The sequence below is a fragment of the Callithrix jacchus genome, chromosome 14 (genome assembly GCF_049354715.1).
Source record: "Callithrix jacchus isolate 240 chromosome 14, calJac240_pri, whole genome shotgun sequence".
Classification (NCBI taxonomy): Eukaryota; Metazoa; Chordata; class Mammalia; order Primates; family Cebidae; genus Callithrix; species Callithrix jacchus.
The window spans coordinates 12,423,397-12,438,653 of NC_133515.1; the positions used below are offsets into that span (position 1 = coordinate 12,423,397).

At 39.4% G+C, this 15,257-nt stretch overlaps 1 long non-coding RNA gene across 1 annotated transcript; it reads left to right on the forward strand.

The window, feature by feature from the left end:
- Positions 1–3,698: 3,698 nt before the first annotated feature.
- On the forward strand, positions 3,699–14,116 carry LOC118147218 (uncharacterized). The gene is made up of 4 exons (XR_008476203.2): positions 3,699–4,061; positions 11,089–11,196; positions 11,822–11,944; positions 12,235–14,116. It is a non-coding gene; the product is annotated as an uncharacterized LOC118147218 (long non-coding RNA).
- Positions 14,117–15,257: the final 1,141 nt, after the last annotated feature.

Here is a 15,257-nt window from a genome sequence, read left to right on the forward strand (position 1 = left end):
CCTAGTCAAAAAGAAGACAGCAAAAGAGGAAGAAAGGAACAAAGTCAGGTAGAATGATACCTCCAGCTTTATTCTTTTTGCTTATGTTTTTTTTGGCTATGTGGGCTCTCTTTTGGTTCCATATGAAGTTTAAGGAGTTTTTTTTTTCCAGTTCTGTAGAGAGAGTCATAGGTAGCTTGATGGGGATAGCATTGAAATATAAATTACCTGGGGCAGTATGGCCATTTTCACAATATTGATTCTTCCTAACCATGAAGATGGAATGTTTTTTCATCTATTTGTGTCCTCTCTATATTCTTGAGCAGTGGTTCATAGTTCTACTTGAAGAGGTCCTTTACATTCTTTGTTAGTTGCATTCCTAGGTATTTTATTCTCTTTGTAGCAATTTAAATGGGAGTTCGCTCTTGGTTCGACTCTCTGTTTCTCTGTTATTGATGTATAAGAATTCTTGTGATTTTTGCACATTTTATTTTATATCCTGAGACTTTGCTAAAGTTGCTCATCAGTTTAAGAAAATTTTGGGCTCAGATGATGGGTTCTTCTAAATACACAATCATGTCATCTGCAAATAGAGACAATTTGACTTCCTCCTTTCCTAATCCAATACCCTTTATTTCGTTTTCTTGCCTGATTGCTCTGGCTAGAACATCCAATAATGTATTGAATAGGAGTGGTAACAGAGGGCACCCTTTTCTAGTGCCAGATTTCAAAGGGAATGCTTCCAGTTTTTGCCCATTCAGTATGATATTGGCTGTGGGCTTGTCATAAATAGCTTTTATTATTTTGAGATATGTTCCATTGTGACCTAGTTTATTGAGAGTTTTTAGCATAAAGGGCTGTTGCATTTTGTCAAAGGCCTTCTCTGCATCTATTGAGATAATCTTGTGTTTTTTGTATTTGATTTTGTTTATGTGGTGGATTACATTTGTAGACTTGAGTATGTTGAACTAGTTTTGCATCCCTGGGATGAAGCCTACTTGATTGTGATGAATAAGCTTTTTGATGTGCTGTTGCAATTGGTTTGCAATATTTTACTGAAGATTTTTTCATCTACGTTCGTCATGGATATTAGCCTGAAGTTTTCTTTTCTTGTTGAGTCTGCCGGGTTTTGGTATCAGGATGATGTTGGTCTCATAAAATGATTTGGGAAGGATTCCCTCTTTTTGTATTGTTTGGAATAGTTTCAGGAGGAGTGGCACCAGCTGGTAGAATTCAGCTGTGAACCCATCTGGACCTGGCCTTTTTTTGGTTAGTGGGCTATTAAAAATTGCTGCTTCAACTTCAGACCTTGTTATTGGTCTATTCAGGTTTTCAGCTTCTTCCTGGTTTAGGCTTGGGTGGGCTTAAGTGCCCAGAAATTTACATTTCTTTCAGGTTTATTGGTTTATGTGCATAGAGTTGTTTGTAGTAATCTCTGATGGTAGTTTGCATTTCTGTGGAATTGGTGGTGATATCTCCTTTATCATTTTTATTGCATCTATTTGATTCTTCTGTCTTTTCTTTTTATTTATCTGGCTAGCAGTCTGTCTATTTTGTTGATCTTTTCAAAAAAAAAAAAAAGCTCCTTGATGAATTTGTCTTTGGGTGATGTTGCAAGACTAGATTTTCTGCCCTGGATAAAGTAATAAAATGGATTAGAAAATTTCACACCAGTTTTACTTGTGCAAGCTCTTATTTTTAAAATATTTAATTGGCAAATACAGACTGTATATATATATATCTATATATATATATCTGTATATTTGATGTGTGTATATATATATATCACAATTTAATTAGCATATCTATTACCACTGATGCTATAAGACATTGATGAAATAAATTTTAAAAGACACAGATAAATTGAAAGTATTCCATATTCGTGTATTAGAAAAATTAATATTGTTAAAATGTCCATATTCCTCAAAATGATCTACAGAATTGATGCAATGCATATCAAAATTTCAATGGCATTTTTCACATAAATAGAAAAAAATTCTAAAATTGATATGAAACCACTAAATATCTTGAATAATCAAAGCAATATCAAGAAAGAACAAAGCTTAAGGCATTGCTTCCTGGTTTCAAACTATATTGCAAAACTGTAGAAATCAAAACCTATGGTACTGGTATAAAAACCAGTTCATCTTAGTCTGTCTTCTCCCTTTAATGATGGGTGAGTTATCACAGCTGTGGAAATCATATCCTGTTCTTACAGTTGGAAAGCCCATTTGTGAAAGATAAGACATTTGTAATTGCAAATAAGAAAGATCCTTATATAATTTGGATTAAAAACGTAATGATGTTTATTTGAATATATGAACACCAAGAATTTAGGAGTCAGTAGTCTTTGTATACATTTCAGTCAGAGCTCAAGTGCCATTTCTCTAGGATTTCCTTTTCTGTGCTTTTTCCTTTGTATGTTTTTTTCCCCCTCTATACAGGTTTCCTTTTATAACTCAACATAGTTGCTATCAGCAACTGCGGTACCAATTCTTTATCAGTTCTAGAAGGGGAAACATAGGATACTTTCTAAATGTATTTTTTAAAAATCCTAAGTATCTCTCTTTTTGGACAAAACAGAAAATTTCCAAGGCCAGGGCCAGGGGCTAGTTACTAAAGCAAAAATTATTGCACATCATTGAATCATTAATACAGGAAAGAGGATACACTACGCTTGTTGAATTTTACAAGTTATAAACAGCTCAGGATTTGGGGTGTGATTATTATCAAATGCCCTGTCAGGAGGATAAAGGGGTTGGATTTTCACAGAGGAACACACCTGGATACTATGTACATAAAGCATAAATGAAGCAATGAAGCCAGATATGTACCCAGAGAATATCACTGTGCACACATTCAGGCAGATAACTGGAATTGGGAAAGACTTGACATCATAATCCATTAAGATTAAGAAGCATAAAAACTGTACAAGTCTTCTTTGTTACTTAGTATTTCCCAAACACCACATTACTGCCATAAGATAATCCAACTATAAAGATGTACAGAAAGTGAAGACATCCCAAATTTGGCAGTCCTTAAATTAGAAATCAACCACTTTCTTATTGTCAGTTTACTGTTGACACCTGACAGCTAAGAAGTATCACTCTTTCAATTTTCCTTATGTCTTTGGTTGTTCCTTTTCAGTTACTTTTTTGACAATTTACATTGTGCAGGGTCTGCTACAGTTTTCTTTTGTTTAAATGGTAGTATAAAAAAGCCATGGTCATTTCAACACTCTCTCTGAAAGTAACCAGCCTCATTGATACCAAAAGTTTAGGTAACATGATTTTTAAGCCTAAGGCTGGTGATATTTCATATTTTAGACAAGCTGATGGGTCATCTGATGAAGGTAAAATCAAAGTCCTCCCCCTCCTCAGAGAAAAAAGGAATTAAGTGAATGCCAGAAAAATTGTAAATGTTGCTTATTAAATATTTTGTAAACTCTTCTTTCTAAATACAGTTTCCTAGTGAACATTACTGCTCTCTCAAGGATCTGTTCAACATTATGATAATTAATTTACCTAAAACTCCAGTAAGACCACTTGGCAACCATATTCTAGGTCTACAAACCAAGTGACTGCTTAGTAACTCCTTAACAATTTAGGGACTTTATAATTAGTTCTTTCCTGACAGACATTTTCCCAGAAACAAGTGCTTACATTTTCTCTCTCTCTCTCTCTCTCTCTCGCTCTCTCTTTCTCTCTCTCTCTCAATCTCTCAAGAAACACCATTGCAAACAATCATTATAAAATGGAAATTAAAGATGTAGGCATCTAACACACAGGATATATTTAATAAATTGTGATACATTTATTGAACTGAATATGGTTGAACTATTATAAATGACACTGTAGACATTTTTTATATTTGTTAAATTACAAAAGGCAGATATGGGGGAAGAAGAGGTGGAGACAATAAATGAACTCCTTTTACATCCTCTTATACAATTTCCTGCTGGAATGGTTTTGCCAGGGTAGATGAGAAAGATCTTTTATTAACAGCACCTGATGTGGGGAGGAGCAGAAATCAGAGCCAAGCAAGTGAGCAGAGCAACCCCAGGACACTGAGAAGAGATGCAGGTGAGTGGGCTCAGAGAGATTTCGGGCATGGGAGATGCTCTTCCAGGCAGCAGGTGGGACATAAGGTATCCTCCCATAGTCAAAACAGACTTTCCTTCAGGTAAAGGTGGAGTTTGCTGTTCTCTGGGTGCTCCCAGGTGCCCAGTTCCCATGTCCCTGAGAGGCAGAGGGAGAAACAAGAGATCTTCTAGGAAAGACTGCAAGAGGTTACATGGGAATAATGTGGACATTTGAGGAGAGATTCACAGAAGAAGAAAGCAGTAGATAAGAGTAGACTGAGGATTCCTCCTCTGGACCGCCCATCTTATCTCTTGATTTTACCCCTTGTCCCAAACTAATGAAAATGACCAATACTTGCCAATGTAGAATATGATGGTGGCAGAGGAGGATGATAAAAGTAATAATCATTCTTCCAAATGAATCCAGCTCCAGTTATTCTCTGAAAATCTGACTTTAGTAAAAAAAAAAATTATAGCTGTAAGCTTGTATCTCATTATTTGTATTTAGAAATCTAATATAGTAGGTGTTCACCACAAACCCTCAACCAACTCTGTAACAAACATATAAACATCTATATATAAATGGCAAAATATCATGCTAAGATAAAAAATTCTTTAAAAGTTAACTCCTTGATTGGTAGATGATTAATATGTTTCCTAAAAACCTGTTTTTTTGTATGAAATGTCATGGTCCACTGAGGCTCTTTTTGCACCAGTAACATGTATGACCAATAGCCGGGACCCCTTTATTGACCCTCAGTATCCTTTTCAAAGTACACATGATTCTGTTTCTTCATTCATTGTGCTTGAAATGTTACTAGAGATTTAGCCCACTTATAATTGCATTAAAATATTTACACTGTTCTTATATAAACTTTGGCAGAAAAAATCTTGCACCAAGGAACATAAACATTGTGTAGAGTTGAGGTATTTAAAAACCAAAAGGTATTCTCTCAAGAAAATGTTAGTCAGATATGCTGCCTGTAGAATGTGCATTAATGTCTTAGGTGCTACTTGGAATTTATCATAGGGATGAGAAAGTTTTCCAGTTGTATAATGCTTTTGGTGCATTCCTTCTTCAATTCCATCATTTTAAAGATTTTCAAAAGCTTATCATCTCTTTGCTGCCAATTTCCCACAGATCTTTCTTCAGACAATTAAATCCATACAAATCATCTTTTTCTAAAAGTCCTAGTCTACCTTAAGTGTAAAGAGCCCTCTTGTTTTATGGAGAGAGTAAGTAATGTTCAGAGAAGAGAGACAATTATTTATGTGTCTCTCATGTTTCTTCATGTCTTGCAAGCAGAGGCACTTACTGCCATTTGTTTTTAGACTATCTTTCAAGAATGTTCGTGTAGTAAAAAATCTTTAAAAATAGAGACAGCATCTTCCTCCGGAGCAAAGAGTAGGTTTGCCTATAGTTTTGAAAGTTTCCATTCATAGTAAAAACAGACATATTTACTCCCAGGTATAATAAAATAGTCCCCCTCTGAAGCAAAGGGTAGGCTTGCCTTTTGCCCATTATAAGTGATAAGTGATTCAGATTTCCTAAGCTCTTAAAATGTAATTGCAGGGGACATTTCACCCCTGTAACATAACCCAGTTAATGTGAAGGCATCTGTCTGCCCATCGATGTCACCTCAATGAAACTTGGAGTAAGGGAACCTACAGCGGGTGTGTTTCTGCTTGTGCTGCTTATGGTACCATGAGTAATACAAAGTCCTTTGTCTTTTGCCAGTATCAATCAAACTGTGGAAGTTTACCTTGCCTTGCAAGTAGGGTAAAATCTCAGAGCCTTTATAATTCTTGACATGAAGTTAAATTATTTTCATTTGCAGCACATTAGAAGAAAAGAATATTAACTGAAAAGAATTGAGCTGCATCTCTTTATTTCTTTTTTTTTTAAAAACTTTTTATTGCATTTTAGGTTTGTGAGTATATGTGCAGAACATGCAAGACAGTTGCATAGGTACACATATGTCAGTGTGTTTTGCCTCCTTTCTCCCCTTCACCCACATTTGGCATTTCTCCCCAGGCTATCCCTCTGCACCTCCCCCTCCCGCTGGCCCTCCCCTTTTCCCCCCAATAGACCCCAGTGTTTAGTACTCCCCTCCTTGTGTCCATGTGTTCTCATTTTTCATCACCCGCCTATAAGTGAGAATATGCGGTGTTTCATTTTCTGTTCTTGTGTCAGTTTGCTGAGAATGATGTTCTCCAGATTCATCCATGTCCCTACAAACGACACAAACTCATCATTTCTGATTGCTGCATAATATTCCATAGTGTATATGTGCCACATTTTCCCAATCCAGTCTATCATCGATGGGCATTTTGGTTGATTCCAGGTCTTTGTTATTGTAAACAGTGCTACAATGAACATTCGTGTGCATGTGTCCTTATAGTAGGACGATTTATAGTCCTTTGGATATATACCCAGTAATGGGATTGCTGGGTCAAATGGAATTTCTATTTCTAAGGCCTTGAGGAATCGCCACACTGTCTTCCACAATGGTTGGACTAATTTACACTCCCACCAACAGTGTAAAAGTGTTCCTTTTTCTCCACATCCTCTCCAGCATCTGTTGTCTCCAGATATTTTAATGATCGCCATTCTAACTGGCGTGAGATGGTATCTCAATGTGGTTTTGATTTGCATCTCTCTGATGACCAGTGACGATGAGCATTTTTTCATATGATTGTTGGCCTCATATATGTCTTCTTTCGTAAAGTGTCTGTTCATATCCTTTGCCCACTTTTGAATGAGCTTGTTTGTTTTTTTCCTGTAAATCTATTTGAGTTCTTTGTAAATTCTGGATATCAGCCCTTTGTCAGATGGGTAAACTGCAAAAATTTTTTCCCATTCTGTTGGTTGCCGATTCACTCTAGTGACTGTTTCTTTTGCCGTGCAGAAGCTGTGGAGTTTGATTAGGTCCCATTTGTCTATTTTGGCCTTTGTTGCCAATGCTTTTGGTGTTTTGTTCATGAAGTCCTTGCCTACTCCTATGTCTTGGATGGTTTTGCCTAGATTTTCCTCTAGGGTGTTTATGGTGCCAGGTCTTATGTTTAAGTCTTTAATCCATCTGGAGTTAATTTTAGTGTAAGGTGTCAGGAAGGGGTCCAGTTTCTGCTTTCTGCACATGGCTAGCCAGTTTTCCCAACACCATTTGTTGAACAGGGAATCCTTTCCCCATTGCTTGTTTTTGTCAGGTTTATCAAAAATTGTATAATTGTAGATATGTTGTGTTGCCTCCGATGCCTCTGTTCTGTTTCATTGGTCTATATCTCTGTTTTGGTACCAGTACCATGCTGTTTTGATTACTGTAGCCTTGTAGTATAGTTTGAAATCCGGTAGTGTGATGCCCCCCGCTGTGTTCTTTTTGCTTAGAATTGACTTGGCTATGCGGGCTCTCTTTTGGTTCCATATGAAGTTTATGGTGGTTTTTTCCAGTTCTGTGAAGAAAGTCAATGGTAGCTTGATGGGGATAGCATTGATTCTGTAAATTACTTGGGGCAGTATAGCCATTTTTACGATATTAATTCTTCCTAACCATGAACATGGAATGTTTCTCCATCTGTTTGTGTCCTCTCTGATTTTGTTGAGCAGTGGTTTGTAGTTTTCCTTGAAGAGATCCCTTACGTTCCTTGTGAGTTGTATTCCAAGGTATTTTATTCTTTTTGTAGCAATTGTGAATGGCAGTTCTTTCTTGATTTGGCTTTCTTTAAGTCTGTTATTGGTGTAGAGGAAGGCTTGTGATTTTTCCACATTGATTTTATATCCTGAGACTTTGCTGAAGTTGCTTATCATTTTCAGGAGTTTTTGGGCTGAGGCAATGGGGTCTTCTATGTATACTATCATGTCGTCTGCAAATAGAGACAATTTGGCTTCCACCTTTCCTATTTGAATACCCTTTATTTCTTTTTCTTGCCTGATTGCTCTGGCTAGAACTTCCAGTACTATATTGAATAGGAGTGGTGAAAGAGGGCATCCTTGTCTAGTGCCGGATTTCAAAGGGAATGCTTCCAGTTTTTGCCCATTAAGTATGATATTGGCTATTGGTTTGTCATAAATCTCGGAAGCATCTCTTTATTTCTGTTGCTGTTTCCATTTCATTTTCCTTCTAGAAAAAAGAAATGCAGATTTTTTTTGTGGGTTTTTCTTACTGTTGTTTTTGTTCGTTTTAACCTACATCTGCCAGCCATGTTATCCTGGTCCGTTCTTCTGGTCACCCACCTGCTCCATGCTTAGCCTTGTCTGACAATGGCTCTCCTTTCCTTTTCCTTCATAGCATCTGGAAGTGCTATGAACTTCACCCTAACACTGTATCTAGTCCTGCATAGTACTAAGGATAGTCCCATTGTTCTTCCCTAAGAAACAGCTCAGCTTTCTAAGAATGTCTTCCCAAAGGAAACCTTAATGTTAAACGAATGTCTTTCCAAACTACTTCCAAACATCAAATACCGTGAAGTTCACAAGGGTCACAGATTAGGGAATCTTGTAAGAAAATAAGCGTGGAAGAAAATAAACCAGAGTACTACTAAAATTTGGGATTATACAGTCAATGTTTTTATTAGCCTATCCTCAACAATACTTGGGAAAATAAATTTTAGGATTTTCCTTTTTTTAAAAGAGTTTATATATCTAAAACCATCTTCATAACAACTTTTAAAAGGCTGTCCATTAAACAGTTGGAATCTCTGAACATTTTGACTATAAGGTGCCACAGAATATAGTTATAGTTTGTTTAACAATGGGGATATGTTCTGAAAAATGCATCCTTAGGTGATTTTGTTTTCATACGAATATCAAAGACTGTACTTACACAAACCTAAATGATATAGCCTACCTAACACTGGAGGAAAATCGAACAAAACATCAGTAGCGTAAGACTATTTGAAAATGTTCTTGGCTTAAGAAGAGTCTCAAGGGCCATTCTGACTGGATCAGGATGGTGAAATGTTTTATGGGGCTTTAGCAAGGGTACTTCAGCCACTATCAAGAATAGAGGGACTGTTCTTCAGGACTGGCAGCCATAAATTGAGTAATTTGAATTTACTCAAAAGATGTGAAGATAAATTGTTAGGGACTGAAGTATTATACATATGGGGAGTAGTTGGGTGAGAATGAGATTAGCTGAAAGGTCATGAACATGAAAGTCCAGAGGAAATGTCTTAGGCATCAAGTGTTTTGGTTCTTTCATGTGGGAAATAGAGTAATTCTTCTCCCCATACAAGTCTGAGGGAGGTTCATCTCAGGAGAGATTGAATTATTTGCCATGGTGTGCTGTGCAGTGCAGAATTATGGCCCCCATCTTGATCTTGTATAATGTGTGCCCTATGAATGTGAGCAGAACCCGTAAATAGAAGGAGATCAAAAAACCACAACTATGTTGTATTATATGGCAAAAGGGATTCTTGAAGATACAATGATGGTCACTAATTCATTGACTTTGTCTCAACAAGAAAGGAGGTTTTGGGAGATTCCTGGAGAGGCCCAGTCTAATCACATGAGCCATTTGAAAGCAGAGAATTTTCTCTGACTGGCAGCATAAGGGGAAGTCAAGAAATTCAAAGGCTGAAAAAAATGCATGATCCCCTTGCTAGCTTAGAAGATGGAGGGGCTCTTGTGCCAAGAAATCTAGCTAAGACTGGCACCTAAGCTGATAGCCAGCAAGGAAATGGGGACTTTACTGCTACAACTCTACAACTACAAGGAACTGCATTCAGTCAACCTCAATGGAAGTGGAAATTTGTCACACAGCCAAGTTAAACTAAGAAACTGAGTTTACAGAGAAAGACCATATATGGGGGTTAGTCTGGAATCCTCTTGTGAGTTATAATTACCTTCTCCAAAGATCAAAGACTTGGTACCACTAAAATTTTAATGAGCAGATGTTAACCTATTTTCTGGTATATTCTAAGGATATTTTAGTCTATGCTAAGGAGACACTGTGAGGGAGAATTCTTAGGTCTGACCCTGTAGTGTTCTTTAATTAGCTAAATAGAGAAGATGCCAATATTGAAAATAAGCAATAGGAAATTCTACTGGATGGTAGGATCAGAAGGCAAGGCAGCAAATCCAATAAGGGAGATTCTCAGAAAGAACCTAGAGCTCCTTTTGCAAAAGATAGAGAGTGATCTATCTTTTAAGTGCGTTCATAGAGGAGGAAAAGTATGGGCTTTTCAGCTACTTGTGGGACAGTCAAAACTGAAATGCAGGAATGGTTTGAGAAGTACAGGGAAGTTATATCAGGGTGATGCAGGCAGTGATCTTGCCAGGAAATGAACAGTACAGAAGGACTGACCACACATGGACTGACAGAACCTGAAAGTGGAGGGTGCTCAGAGACAAAACAAACAAACAAAAAACAAAACAGAGTATTAGAATAAGAAGAAAGGATAAAGTAAAGAAGAATTGAGTTTTAGCTCCACTTTCTTTCCTTGCTGGATCTTCAAGCCTACAAAATAGGACATCTGGTTTCTGCCAAGCAAGGGCAAGATCTGCCTTGAACTGGGAAAGCTTTCCAGTTTGGAGGAAGGGACCTTATCTGTGGCCTTTCCCAGGATATAGCAGGAAGAGCTCCTCTTTATGCAAGAATCTCCTGCTGTCAATGCCCTCTGTAGGAACGCTGTCCCTCACTCCTTGCCCCACCCCTTGCTTAAACACTGTGGCTCTTCTTTCAGACCCTGTTATAAATCTCTACCACTATCTAGCCTGAAAAGTTACCTTAGATTCAGCCCACAGGTAGGTGGGCATTCAGAAGAACACCTTTACAGGAGAAGGACAAAGGCTGGAATCTAAAATCTTGGGGAAGATACAGCATATCTGCCCAAGAGATGTCAGCAGTAATGAAGCCTCAGTGGGAGCCAAAGTTACTTTGGGTTACTGAGTCTGAATAGGTGCCAGATTCTCAAGAGAAATATTTGGGAGGACCTTCCTGCTGTCAGGAATTCAGAGGAGAATCTAAGGAAGGTAATAGGTGCTCTGCTCTCATTCTCTCAAACCCTCTTCCTTGTATTCTCCTATGAAGATTTCTGACTTTCTCCTTAAGCAAGAGACTCACTGCTGCTCAGCATGGCTCAGACCAATACATTCTTCATGCTGATCTCCTGCCTGATGTTCCTGTCTCTGAGCCAAGGTGAGATTTTCCCTCACACCTCTCACACCAGCCCTGAAGTCTTCCCTCCATCCTCATGCATTTGGGTTCACTTGAAAAATAGCAGAGTCAACATCAGGGGTTGTTTTGTGTTGTTCAGTGATATTTATTGCTGATTTCATCCCATTCAAAAACATCTTCACCTCATAAGGTAATTAGAAATGAAACTTGGTATGACCCTTTATCAGTGACTGTGGCAATTGGCATTGGTTTATCATATCAACTCTATTAATAATCAGGGGTTTGGGGATGCCTGTATGTAGACAGTCATTAGTGGAATGGGGAATTGAGGGGAGCTTTGTGAGTAGAGAAACCAGACAGGCTTGAGAAAGACAGAAGCCTGAGTCCTTCAAGGCAGAAAAGGCCTGAGCCCCAGAAGTAAAAGGGACAATGGGAACACATTTCATTAGCCTATTTATTGTGTGCTTTTGTCTGGAGCAAAGACATATTGAGAGACTATAAGTAAGATGCAGGAGAATGGAAGTGACCAATCACTTCATGACGTACAGCAACCATCTATTCCTATAAAGAATCCTCAGAATCTCCTACATCACCTTTTAGCCTTTTGTCTTTCCCTAGAGTCTTTCTTAATTGTCTCTTTTCCCAGGATAGGATGGCCAGACAGAGTTGCCCAAGTCCCGGGTCAGCTGCCCAGAAGGCAACAATGCCTATGGCTCCTACTGCTACTACTTTAATGAAGACCTTGAGACCTGGGTTGATGCAGATGTGGGTGAGGAGAGCAGTGTGGGAAGGGAGGCTCATGAAGGCAGAGGCAGCTGCCTCTCTCCAGTGTGTTCAGTGGCTGATATAAGATGAGACTAATCATTTCCCTATCCAATCATCAGCCCAAACTTTCCAGTATACTTAATCCATCATTCAGCACAGAGATGCTGATGGTCAGTGAAAGCATCATCAGGGACATTTCTGTGCGGTCCTTTTACTATCACATCCATTGGGAGGGCTCACTATGTCCCCCACACTTTCCTCCTTCACTGAATGCTCCATTTTACTCTCCAACAGCTCTACTGCCAGAATACGAATTCGGGTAACCTGGTGTCTGCGCTCACTGAGGCTGAGGGTGCCTTCGTGGCTTCGCTGATTAAAGAGGGTGGCACCAAGGATTGCAATGTCTGGATTGGCTTCCATGACTCCCACTGGGCCAGTCTGCTGCATCTTCTACCTCCTTATTATCAGGTTTCAGAGGGAAGAAGGAGGTGTGATGTCTGGCACCGCAAACACCAGTTTTTACCATACTATGATAAAAGCAACCTCTCTATAAATCCTATAATGTACAGGATATTAAGTTTCTCTATAGGTCCTTAGAGATAAGCTTAAAACTGAATATCCTCTGTGTTTCAGACATTCACAGTAAACTCATTTTGTCTACTTCTAGGGTAGCATCTTTATATATCTGTTATGCACCTCTTATCTATTGTGTTATCATCTTGTAAACCATATAGAGAAAGGTAATAGAGGAGGAGAATGTGCTGCTTGTATTTGGGAAACTCAAGGTATACTAAATAATATATCAACAACTAATGGCCATCCAATGCTATGCTGGATATGAACTTTCGGGGCCTCAGGAAAGAAAAATCAGGAACCAGTTTCAATAATGATGTTTTATGGTTCTCTGTGTCATATTTAGAACACTTACTGTTTGGCAGGACACAGAGAGGTAGGTGAAGATTCCAGGAAAGGAGAAGCTTAGAGAAAATGTGGAGGAAATGTGTGACACTCAGAGATAAAGCAAGGTTTATCCTTGCCTTATGTCTTGACCGGTTTCTGAATCAAGAAACACAAGTCAAACACAAATCAGGTGTTTCTTTCTCTTTCTGAGTCTCGTCCGCCCCTGCCCTGGCCCTTCTCCATCTAGAACCACCACTGGCACTGGAGCAGTGGGTCCCTGGTCTCCTACAAATCCTGGGACACTGGAGCCCCAAGCTGTGCCAGTATTGCCTGTTGTGCAAGCCTGACTTCAAGCTCAGGTGAGAGGTACAGCAACCTCACACTTACTGCCATCCTATCCTATTTGTCTCAGGATTGACCTGGGGACTGCAATAGAGGAAAGGTGAGCTCCGCATTCAGGAAATAGAGGAGCGTTTCCTCTTGACTTTTCCTGAGTTCTGCAGCCTAGAGGGTAACACATTCTGATCCCCTCAGTTTGAATCTTCTCATTGGCTTATAGGATTCAATAAATGGAAGAATGATTCTTGTAAGGAGACGTTCTCCTTTGTTTGCAAGTTCAAAAACTAGAGGTAGCTGCAAAGTGGATGTCTAGAGTGTGTCTACTAATTACTATGGAGTAAAAGAATTAAACTGGACCATCTCATCTCTCTCCAAATCAATCCAGACCATCTCTTCTCTTCTGAATTTGCATCACTGACCTGTAGTATCTTTACCTACCCCAGTTGCGGGGGTCCTAAAGAATAAAAATAAACATGTTTCCCCCATGTCTGTGTCTGCTATTTCCCCACCTAATGCCTGGGGTGGTGTTGCCTACTTGTTAGATGCCCGTGGACCATTGTGTGAGTACAGGGATGCTCTGAAGATGCGAGAGGGTCTACAATGCTTGTTAGTAGCAAGTCTTATGGCTCACTGTTACGGGTTGTGGGAATGGCCACAGAAGTGTAGTTAGCAGCTGAGATGAAGGTACTAACACTAGTGGAAGAACTACAGTTAGAAAAGGATATGAGGAACTCCACCTCCGTGTTTGCATGTGGTCTGGCAGATAAGCTCAAAACTCAGGATACTCACCTGGAACCCCCAGCTTGTTGCTTTGTATGGTTAGGCGGGATAGAGCTGTGTTGGCCAAAAATGCAAGCTGTTTTTCCTAAACCGGACTGGAACGTTACAACTTGTTGTCCTTAGGAACCAATTACTGAGTGAGATGAAGCCATACCTCAAGAGGCGGAGGCTAATTATCCTTCCCTTTTGAGAGCAGCACCCCTCACGCAGTGGAAAACAAAAGCCTAACCTGCCTAACCTGCAGGCAGTGATGGACAGCCTTTAAACAGGAACGTTTGAATGTCCAAAATTACACCTTGGCAGAATTGTTGAACTTAGCAAAATCTTTTCAAACACTAGCCAAGAGAAAGCTGAGCTACATGGATGATGCAGGTAAGACACCCTAGTGCGGAAGGTATTTCCTTAGCAGAAAGTGAAGCTGATAAAATGAGCTCAATCCCCTTTAAGACAGCGTTGCATAGTGCCGCAACTCGTGAGGTCAAGTATAGTCTTACAGATCAGATTATCCTGGCTATGACAGAGGCTTGGCCAAATGAAGGGGACTGTCCAGGTCAGACGCTGGCAAGGTGGATGCAGGAGGAAACCAGGACCAGTTTAAAGGAGTTGGGCACACTCAGGCCAGCTATGCCCCGTCATTCACAGGACCAGATAAGGTTGTGTTTACCATAGGAAAAAAGTTGTTGCAAGCTGTCCTGTCTCCACCAACCATAGAATTGGTATGGTTCTTTCATATGCCTCTTAAGCCCTCTTGTGGGACAAGATATATATTACATTAGAAAGCTATAGCTAATCTTGGAGAAAATAAAAAGGAAAGAGATAAGGTCTGTCTGGTTACTAAAAAAAGATGGGAGTGGAGAAGGAGAAGCCAAGTCTGCCAGACTAAACACAGGAGAAATGAACAGCCTAGTTAGGATTACCAGGAAACAGATATGGCATGATCCCATCTCAGCTGGAGAAGACAAAGAAAAAATCAATAAGAAACACAATACCATATTAGTGGGCCTTTAGGAAAACCTGGCACCCGATCAACATGTTGCACTCCTTCCTAGAGCTCCACCATAACAGGGAGAAAAAGAAGGAGCTTCAAATAAAACAACTCCAGTCTCTCCGCATTTCAGGGGTGACTACTCTCCAGTCTAAAGACTGTTGCCTCCACCTGCCAGCGATAGGAGGCAAACAGAGGCCCCATGTGGATCTCACACAGTATTAGAGTCCAAAAAAGAAGCAGAAAGCCTTAGCTTTAGTGGACATAGGCGAAATATGCACCGTAAGTCATGGAAACCCAGAGAGACACCCGG